Source organism: Anser anser (genome assembly GCF_964211835.1).
Source record: "Anser anser genome assembly, chromosome: 1".
Taxonomy (NCBI): domain Eukaryota; kingdom Metazoa; phylum Chordata; class Aves; order Anseriformes; family Anatidae; genus Anser; species Anser anser.
Window position 1 is genome coordinate 52,406,757 of NC_139720.1, and position 10,802 is coordinate 52,417,558.

Here is a 10,802-nt window from a genome sequence, read left to right on the forward strand (position 1 = left end):
CTGAAGTCTTATAAACTTTTAATCTACACATACTGACAATACTATTTTTCCTTTTGGATTTCAGTTTTCATACCATTTCACTATTTGAAGAGGGAATACCTTTTAAACCTGAAGCTGGCATAATAACTATACATTGTGCAGCACAGTATGGGGGACAAAGCTCAAAGGAAAGATCCCCATTTATTTTACAGGACATAAAACTGATACTTACTTTTTTTTTTTTAAAGTTTATAATTACACAATGACATCTGGAGCATTCAATGACTTCCACGGAAAATTCCTGTTGCCCTCTGTATTCTGTTTATTGCAGCCTGGTTTGTAGTGTCAGAATCTCTCTGATGAGAACACATGAATTATTTAAGTGTTTTGATCTTTAATCTTTATTGGCCTGGTGAGGTTGGTGTACAGGTGATCCCAAATCTACAGCAGGAATTGAAGTTAGGTTGGCTGGGTATGGCAAACATTGTGATGGCTTACCCAGCCCTCATGCTGTGATGCAGAAAGGGTGAATGCATCGGATTAAGAACTCATTATGTTAAATCATACCTTTTGCACTTCATGCAGGACAACTCCCAGTTGGACTCCACTTCAGTTACCATTACTACATGTGCCACAAGGCAGAAATGCATTTCTTGCACTACTATTCATTGATCAGAAGAATCTGACCACATAACATTTAAATGTTTCTAAAGGTCAAAACGGGAAAGTTTTTTTTTTTGATTATAGGATTTAATATTTGTACTTTTAAAAATAAACTACTTTCTCTCCAAAACAAACCTTTAAAATGCAAAAATAAATCATTACTTTTTATAGCAGCAAAATACAGGTTTAAGTCAAATTCTTGTACTGACTATAGGTAACTACATAACCTTAAAAACTCAGGAATCTCTTTCTAAAGAGATAGTATTTACTTGAAAACAAAACATGAAATTGAAGTTTGTATGCAATCAAAAATTTCATTATAAGGATATGCTTTTCTTCCTCCTCCTCCCCCCCCCCCCCCGCTTTTGAAGCTGGATTTTTCCTTGAAGTGTTTCAGCTGTAGAGAAATAAAGAGGAAAGGTTCCAAGACTTTTTAATAATTCAGAATGGAATCAAATAAAATGAAAACTTATTGTCCTGGCCACCACTCTCATTAAATACTTTCAAAAAAATGTTTGATGACTGAGAAATTGATAAATGGTTGCTCCTTTGGGTAAACAACCTAAATCACATGACATTTGTCTCATTGGTGCTTAGATTTTTTTTTTCTAACAACCCTTTTTTAATAACGAAATTAGTTTTCAATTAAATGGAAAAAAAGCAGTTTCCTCAAACTCTTTTGACTAATACCCAGAAGTCTGGCAAGAATGCTAGCTCTTTAGCCAACACACACACAAGTTTTGAAAGATTATGGATAAAAACGTCCAGGTTTCAGTTTCTTAAAGTAGAAAATATCAGTGTTTGGGATTTTAGGTTTGACAAATCTAAGTTTCCCATTAAAAAAAAAAAGAGTAGAGGAAGGGGAAGCATACTTACGAAGAACCTTTTCCATCTCTACTTTCCAATTAACTCTCCTACTTTGCAGGAGTTTGAGTTTATAAAGGTCTGTCTGTGTGAAATGAAATTATACTCTGTAGACTCTGTCATTTGAACTTACTCTATTTCTCAGTTGCTAAAATCTTGAGACTTGCACATTTTTATTAATGATTCAGATTATTAGTGTTAACATACACATTTAAGTCTCATTGTTCTGCCTAAATTGATTCTTATACAAATTTTCACAATTATGAAAACTAGACATTCTACTGATATACATGAGTTCCGCATTAAGAGATAAGTCGTCATATGAGCAATTCCTTTTCTTTGGGAATCTCAGATTTGCAGCAGTTTCAGAAAGGCAAATCTTCCTCAGCAACAGGGATTGGCAGAACTCTGAGTTCACATGCCAATATAGCTTCTAAACAATGGTTTATTTTCAGACTAAGAAATATAGTTCAAAAACATTTAAAAGCCATTCCTTGTAAAACATGCAATATAATAAAACTATCAGTTAAGCAATTTGACTCCATATTTCAGAATATGTACATTTATGTGGATAACAGAGGAATTATATTTTTATGTCTGTGGGTAAGTATTTGAGGTTAGAGTGTGAAACGGTATTAAGCTCACATTTCCTTGGCTTTGCTCAGGTCTCATTCATCTGCTTTTCAGAAGTGGTTGTGTACTATATGGGAAAAAATCATAACAGTTATGTATGTTAACAGCTGTCCTCATTGTCAATTTATTCACATGTAAAGGCATCCCACAAATTTCTTCAAGATAAAGGCAGCAAAAAAGACATAGGAAAGAAATAATAGAAAACAAAATGACAACAGATGATTAGACTAGAAGTTCTATCTATAAACACTCAGTTCCTTCATTCTAGCTTAAGGCAATAAACTCTACATAACAAAATAATGCTTGAATACAATATATTACATAAGAAAATGCCTTGGTTTATGTTTCTGTATGTTATATATCTACACGTACGTAGCTAGATATATAGGTAGTTAAACTTTAGACACAGATGCTTAGTAAGGGAGTAATCTGCCATCACAGCAAGAGAGAGATCAAGGGAAGAAAGGCAGTAAAAATAAAGGAGAAAAAAATGTCTGTATAACATGAAAACTTGAGTTTGAAGTTCAGTAAGGAGTTCCAGAAGGGATGGGAAACTAGTTATAACATGTTACTGCAGGACAATACTGCCTTTTCCTTTTGCTGGGTGTTCTGGATTTCATTTGTACAAAAAATCGGGGAAAAAAAAATCAGTATTTGCTTAAGGACAGATTCCTGAGGGATAAAGTGATACAGGAAGTACTGTTAATTTGCTGCTTTGAGCAGCATCCCATTGTGTCAGAAATGTGATATTACAGGTCCCTATAAAAAAGGAAGAATACTGGCTTAATTTGGGGATGGAGTTCTCATTTTTGCTGTTCATTGGTGGTGTGACATACATTAAAGAGGGTATAAATATCTGTTCTGTTCAGAGGAAAGAATAATTGTTTTGCACGTGTTATTTATTAGATGAATTTCCTAATTTAAAAAGGCAGATTCTTAAACCTTTCAAGATGCTAGTAAGTCACCAGGAGAAAATTCAAAAGTGTTATAACTCCACTGGTTTCAAGGCAGTAAAGTACCAATACCATGAGTACATTATCTCTGAACAGCTCTCTAAAAGTTGTCTTCAAATTGCTATACCTGACTATGCCACACACAGGATACAGAGCACAAACTGCTGGGGTACACAGGAAATACTCATCTTTACAGCAGATGCAAGCTTGTGTCAGGACTACACCACAGGCCACCTTTAGCAGCCTGATTTTTAGTCAGGCAAAAAATTCCCCTGTATCAAAACATCTACAACATGTAAACATGTACCACAACTGAAAAGAAAAAAATAGGGGTGGGGGGAGGGCTGTCATTTACTATGTAGAAGTTGATTTAGCATGAATGCAAGCTGAAAAGGTGGTTAGCCATATGATTAGGGGAGCAAGGTACTAAGGTGTTTATGGATAGAGGATGCATGCCATCACAGCTCTAGCATCAAGTGTCTTGGGAAATTTGTGAAAGGAGATTATGTAACAACTGGATTTGGTAAGAAGCATTTTCACACAGAAATACTACTATGCATAGATTACTGTGTTAAGGCATGGCTACCATCACTGAGAGTACAAGAGCACACTATAATAAATACTTTGTGGGCCTGCTTTTTACAATGAATTACTTGATTCCAAGCAGAAGAAAAAGTACAAAGCACCCATCCATAACTTTTCTTTTTTGTACTGCCAACAGGAAACAAAAAAGAAATATGCTTGTGTCTAGTTCTGAAAGATGCTTACATCCCTTCACCTCTGGCCTAGCAACAGCACATCCATGAAAACATCTGTGGCACTGCCAGTACCTTGGGATCCCTCTGAAATCAACCTAGAGGATATATTTATGAGCAATAATCTACTTGCAGCTTAATGGAAAGGGAACAGAGGGTTGTCACAGCTGGACTTCAGTCCTCGTTAGACTTCAGCTGACAAAGATAAGAGTTACCAAATGGATCCAAAATATATATCCTAGGTCTTTGCACTCCTAGTCTTGTCCCTTCCCAACCAGCTTGTAGACAGGGTTTGGAGGATGTTGTAATCCTTGATTTAAGTAATCATTCTCTGTTCCCTCAGCCATGTACAAACTGCTTTGTTGCTATAACAGAAAACCATAGCAATTAAACTTAACCTAAAGTAACTGCATCTCAGTTGCTACTTTCAAGTTAGGACCATCAGTCTCACTTCATTTCTACTAGGATCATAGAATTTGTTCACCTTTGAGTTTAAGTTGCTTGGGTCTTCAGCTGGGACAGATATACATTAAAGCATAGATGCTCTTCTCCACTTTTGAAGGACACTACATGTTTACACCATTTCTTAAATCACATGGAAACTGAAAGCACGCTCAGAGGATTAGCATATCTTATAGTTAACTGCTTTCTGCAAGAAAGGAACTAGGTTCAGACCTACAACAGAAAGATTACTACTCAAACCTGACATTTTACATCACCAGACTCCTTAATCTCAGCTCCAACTACCCAGCCTTCTTACTTAGTACCCTTTGACATAATTGAGAATACTTACAACACTTCATATAGCTATGCTAAGCCCATTCATAGTGGAGAAGGAACAACAAAGAAAACCAACAATTTTTGCCACCTATATTTTTATATATGAAGTACCTCTGCAAGACCCTATCAAGTTGGCTTCTTTGATTACAATTTCCAGCAGCTGTGAAAGACATGGCCTCTCAGTCACTTGATGCTGACTCGTGGTGATTCATCACATCAGACAAGCTTAAAGTAAGACAAATACAAGACTTATTTAGGAAGAGAAGTCTTTAGGTACAACATAAGACGCAAAAAATTGCCAAATAAATAATCAGTTGTGTTGGCATTTGCTATTGTTCATCTTATTTCCCCCTTGACAAAGTTGTATAAGGGGCTTAGATACTTCATTATCTTCAGGACAGTCAGACATGGACTAGCCTAAACAGCACTGGATATGGCATTTCTGTTAACAGAATAGTTTTTTTTTTTTTTTTTTTTTTTTTTTGCCTGCATGGTCTAAAAAGGGCTGTTGTGAGACCTAAGATAGGTATTGGAGAGACTTTCTTCTGTACGGCTCCCAGAGGATAGGAATGAGTCATACATCTCCAGTTGCCACAGAAGAAGTTATATACTTCACTCATAATAATTATGTCAATATATTTATTTATACAACACAATATATTTATTGATATGATGTAGTGATCTAACAAAGCTTAATCATAAATAAGACACTGACTTAATGAAATTCAAGGTGGTATGATGCATCCATTATTTACTGCATAGAGCATGGGTTAAGTCAGACACATGAGGAAGACCCTCCTGTTGAAGCACGAGGTTCAGAGTGCACCCCCTTGCTTGCTAAACTCCTTGAACCGAAGAGGTAAGGAGCTTAGGCACAGCTGAATCCATTCCTAGATGGGAATCCCATTCCCAGATGGGACAACAGTTATGTCTAAGGATTATATGTGCACAGACAAGCTAAGATATGATCTTTGAGAAGCTTACAAAGTTTAGCAAGCTATTAGTCACTTACTGAGGATCTGCTGCAGCAACGAATCTCTGGTGAGGAATGAGGGACCTCTGCAGCAAGCATGACCTTGAGAGTCAGCCCTACTTAAGGGGAGATCCTGTCATGTAGCCCTCTGCTGTGCAGAAGGGCCTAAAGGGCTCTTGGCCTGCTCACTATTTATTATTAACATGGAGGGCAAAACCCCTGCCCCTCCTTCCCCGTGTATCTCTTCTAAAAAGCTTGTAGCCCTTTATTGCAGTGTTCCAATTTTATGATTTGTCCCACCATGCTTCTGTAATAGAAATTAGGTCATAGTTTTCTAATTGCACCATGGTTTCCAACTCCTCCAGCTTGCTTTTCATACTCCATGTATTGGTGTTGAGGCACTTCAGCTGGGCTCTGAGCTGCTGCACCACCTTTTTAGAGGCCCCTTCCCTGATTCATTTGGGACAATTCACAGGTACTTTTCCCTGTTGCTTCCTAAAGAGACGGGGCCTAAGTTCACTGTTACTTCAAAGACTTGCAAATGCATTGTGCTTGATTCAGAGACAAACTAAGGTCTGTACTGGCTTTTCAGGAAACAAGTCTCAAAAATTGAATGTCACTGCACTGGCTCTCAGGCCTACACTATCTGTTGCAGATATACATGTAGCCCAAGAGTCTTTGGGAGATCCAATCTGGCACATCCTTATCTGCCTACTTATCTTTGAGAACCTGTCTATGAATAAATGCCATTTAAAATTGATCCTTATGATAAGGAGCTGCAGAAAACATGCTGTTTCATATAGCCAACAAGAAATTGTATTGGAATTATAAAAGCAGAAACACATTCCTTAGTATTGTCCACTTTTTATCTGTTAAATATCAGCATTTCAGAAAAAAAAAGAAAAAAACATAAAATCAGACCTGATTCTCATGTTGCAGTCCTTTTTTCTCCATTTATACTTAAAGATTTTTTTTTTAATTTACTGTTTTTAATGATTTTTATTCCACTTTTCTGTTACACTTAAAATCTTGTTATAAGGAACAAGGAATATACCACTTATGTGGAGATAAAACTTTATCGTTACTACTATTAGCATTCTAATAATTTAATAAAACAGCCATAGAATAGAATGATAGAATCATTAGGGAGACCTAATGATTCTATGGGAATCATTAGGGAGACATAAAAAGACCTCCAAGATTAGCTGGTCTAACTGTCCCCCAACCACCAATGTCACCCACTAAACCATGTCGCTAAACACCAAGTCCAAACTTTCATTAAACAGCCCCAGGGAAGATGACTCCACCACCTCCCTGGACAACCCGTCCCAATGCCTGACCACTCCTTCTGAGAAGAAATGTCTCCTGATTTCCAACCTGAACCTCCCCTGGCACAACTTGAGGCCATTCCCTCTAGTCCTATCACTAGATATCTACGAGAAGAGGCCGAACCTCAGCTCCCCACACCTTCCTTTCAGGTAGTTGGAGAGAGCAATAAGGTTTCCCCTGAGCCTCTTCTTCTCCAGAGTAAACAACCCCAGGTCCCTCAGCTGCTCCTCACAGGACTTGTGTTCCAGGCCCTTCTCCAGCTTCGTAGCCCTTCTCTGGACATGCTCCAGGGCCTCAATGTCCGTCTTGTAGTGAGGGGTCCAAAACTGAACACAGTACTCAATGTGCGTCCTCACCACAGCAGAATACAGGGGAACGATCTCCTCCCTGGTCCTGCTGGCTGCACTATTCCTGATACAAATGAGGATGCTGTTGGCCTTCTTGGCCACCTGGGCACTCTTCTGGCTCATGTTCAGTTAAGCGTTGACCAGCACCCCCAGATCCTTTTCCTCTTCACAGCTTTCGAGCCACTCTCCCCCAAGCCTGTAGCACTGCATGGGGTTGTTGTGGCCAAAGTGCAGGACCTGGCACTCAGCCATGTTGAACTTCATCCCATTGGCCTTTTCCCATCGACCCAGCCTGTCCAGGTCCCTCTGCAGGGCCTTCCTACCCTCTGGCAGATCGACACTTCCCCCCATCTTGGTGTCATCTGCAAACTTACTGAGGGTGCACTCAATTCCCTCATCCAAATCATCAATAAAGATATTAAAGAGGATGGGCCCCAACACCAATCCCTGGGGAACACCACTGGTGACCGGTCGCCAGCTGGATTTCACTCCATTCACCACCACTCTCTGGGCCTGGCCGTCCAGTCAGTTTTTAACCCATCAAAGAGAGTAACTGTCCAAACCATTGGCTGCCAGCTTCTCCAGGAGAATAGTATGGGAGATTGTGTCAAAGGCCTTGATGAAGTCAAATACAGAATAACTTCAGTAACAGTACAGTTAAAACTATCAAACAAAAAAGGCGATTCCTTGATTCTGCCCCTCTTCTCTTAACTTTTGCTCAGCTGTCCAATGCCCCTCTGGATCTTAAGTCTCACCTCATCTTTTCTGTAGCCCTCCATTAGGTGCTGGAAGGCTGCTACAAGGTCTCCCTGGAGCCTTCTCTTCTCCAGGCTGAACAACCCCAACTCTCTCATCCTGTCTTTATAGGAGTGGTGCTCCAGCACTCTGATCATCTTCATAATCCCCCTCTGGACTCGCTCAATCAGGTCCCTGTTTTTCTTATGCTGGAGGCTCCAGAGCTGAATGCAATACTCCAGGTAGAGTCTCATGAGAGCAGAGCAGAGGGTGAGAATCACTTCCCTTTAGCTGCTAGCTGCACTTGTTTTGATGTAGCTCAGGATACGACTGTCTTTCTGGGCTGCAAGGTCATGTTGCCAGCTCTATTTTTTTATTTTTTATGTTTTATTTTTTGATCACCAATACCCCCTAGTCCTTCTCTACAGGCTGCTCTCAATCCACTCATCACCCAGTCTGTATTTTTGTTTGGATTTGTCCCAGCCCAGACACAGGACCTTATACTTGTCTTGGTTGAACTTCATGAGAAGTCCTGAAATGCTGGCCAACATTTGTGTCCTTTATTTTAACAGAGTTGAAATCATATTTCCTGAGCTGCATCTACACTGACATCCCATTTTATGCTTGGACGCTCAGTTGCTACAACTGCATCTACTTTAAAAAATAAAAAATAAAAAAAAATAGTACTGTATGTTAAGACAAGTTAAGACATATTAAGACATACTAAGACAAACCCTCTTTTATATGTTAGTCATTTGTCTATAAGCAACTGTTAAATGCCTGTTGCATCAGAAAATCCATGATTTCTTCTCTTGTTCACAATAACTATAATTAGGTCACGTTACAAAATACTGCATTTCTTGTTGGAGTTAAGTTTTTTAGATGCTTTACGTCTCTTCCATTCCAAAGCTTCCCTTGCTTTTCACAGAGCAAACAGGCACTTGGAAGATGTGCATGACTGATGTGGTTAGCCCTTGTCTGGAAGATGTGGATAGCAAAGGTGATCAGTGATGCATCTAGGCCATACAGTGTGAGCTGCCAAGTGTGTGTGGTGCCCAGAGGGTGACAACAGGGAATCTGCAGCCTTGTAAACTTATTTGCCCTTATTTTTCTTATCCACACACACAGACAATTCATTGTTCAGCAAGCTGAATTAAATGAAACCTTACTTTGCTATTCTTGAATAGTTATTCTCCCAGTACACTATAACATCTGTTTTGTTTGGTTTCAATTCTTTAAAAAAAAAAAAAAAAAAAAAGAATATACACAGTCCACTGGAGTACTGAAATAATAAAAGAAAAAGAAAATGGTGCAGTCATCTCAGGACAGGATACTTAACAAAGTCAACTTAGAGTAAAAACATGTAGTTGTAAAAACAATTACATTATGTTAAACCAAACCACTATCTGAAGATACATACTCTCCTTACTAGTGAAAAAACCCTTGCAATATTAGGCTGAAATACATAGAAAAGAAATATTGGTTCTTGGGAAATGTCTTACCCAAGACATTTGATGACACCAATGTCACCAGGTGTGACAAAAATAATTATTATTTGTCTGCAAAAATAATTATTATTTGTCTGATGAAAGATAAAAGTTAATTATTATAATAATATTCTGAAAAATACTCTGGAGAAAGTGTCCGTGTTATATATTTGGGGATGAATTTATAGCCAAATGTAATGTATTGTATTGTATTTATTGTATTTTATTTTACTGCATTGTATTTTTAATTTAAAGACCAAAAATTTTTGTTGTAACTCAGCCAGTGTTACTTCTTTATTGATCTAGATTGTATTTTCCACATCTTAAGGCGGACTTTGCTTGCAAGAATCCATGTAATACTTTGCTGTATTCAAAGTCTTGCATGGGCAAAAAAGGAGCCACTTTACATATGGAACCAATAACTTTTTCTTTACCAAATAATACAGTAACAATCTAAATCAAATTTAAAAAAAAAAAAAAGGCAAACAATTATTACTATTCTGGCTGCAATGGGATACACTTATAGTTAGGAATACAGTTAGGGCTGAGGTCCATAAATATCCTACTATCTACTGTGGGGATTATGATGAGTTCCAAGTCTTTAATTTTTTGCATGGAGGAGTGTGAGGTTGATGGCTGGGATTTGTTCTTTCTTGGTCTTGAATTTGCTTGGGTCTGCTTTTATGTTTCCTAACACAGTTTGATTACATGCTATTTCTTCACTGATTTTCTTGCAGGTAAAGTTTGATTATCTTAATCTGTTATTAATTTAAGTTGCCTCTCTCAGCCCCAGTTAGCATAAAGACCTTTTGTGTGTTATGCAATTACTGCTTAGGTTTATTAGATCTTTATCACAGAGCTAAGCAAAAACAAGATATGCAACAGCAATTGATCACTAGACAGTTGTTAAAATTAGCTCAGGATAAGACAAGTCCAGACAAATTCAGAGATGCCCCCACTCCCTGCTAGGTCAATAAAAAGTCTTTGGCCTGTACTAGTAAAGGGAGAAATCATATTTCCTTGGATACAACCTTTCTGAAAAAAGACTCCATGTCTACAAGATGACCAAAAAGCCATGTGCTTGCTACAAAGGAAGAAAAGATTACCAAAGGTGTGATTTCTTATTATATACTGCAAAGTTAAGCCAGCCCTTCTGAGATTCAAACCATTTAAAGAATCATGTGAGCCAGAATATAATATTTAGGTCCAATTTAGGAGCTATTTCTAGTCATATATACTATATTCATCCCATTAACTGCTGCTGTGCAATAGCCATCTGGATGTAAGAGCCTGAAGAGCTTCCT

At 38.1% G+C, this 10,802-nt stretch overlaps 1 long non-coding RNA gene across 1 annotated transcript; it reads right to left on the bottom strand.

The window, feature by feature from the left end:
• Positions 1-217: 217 nt before the first annotated feature.
• On the bottom strand, positions 218-4,679 carry LOC310892264. The gene is made up of 4 exons (XR_014577999.1): positions 4,641-4,679; positions 2,152-2,206; positions 1,519-1,591; positions 218-335 (listed from the first exon to the last, which is right to left on the bottom strand). It is a non-coding gene; the product is annotated as an uncharacterized lncRNA (long non-coding RNA).
• Positions 4,680-10,802: the final 6,123 nt, after the last annotated feature.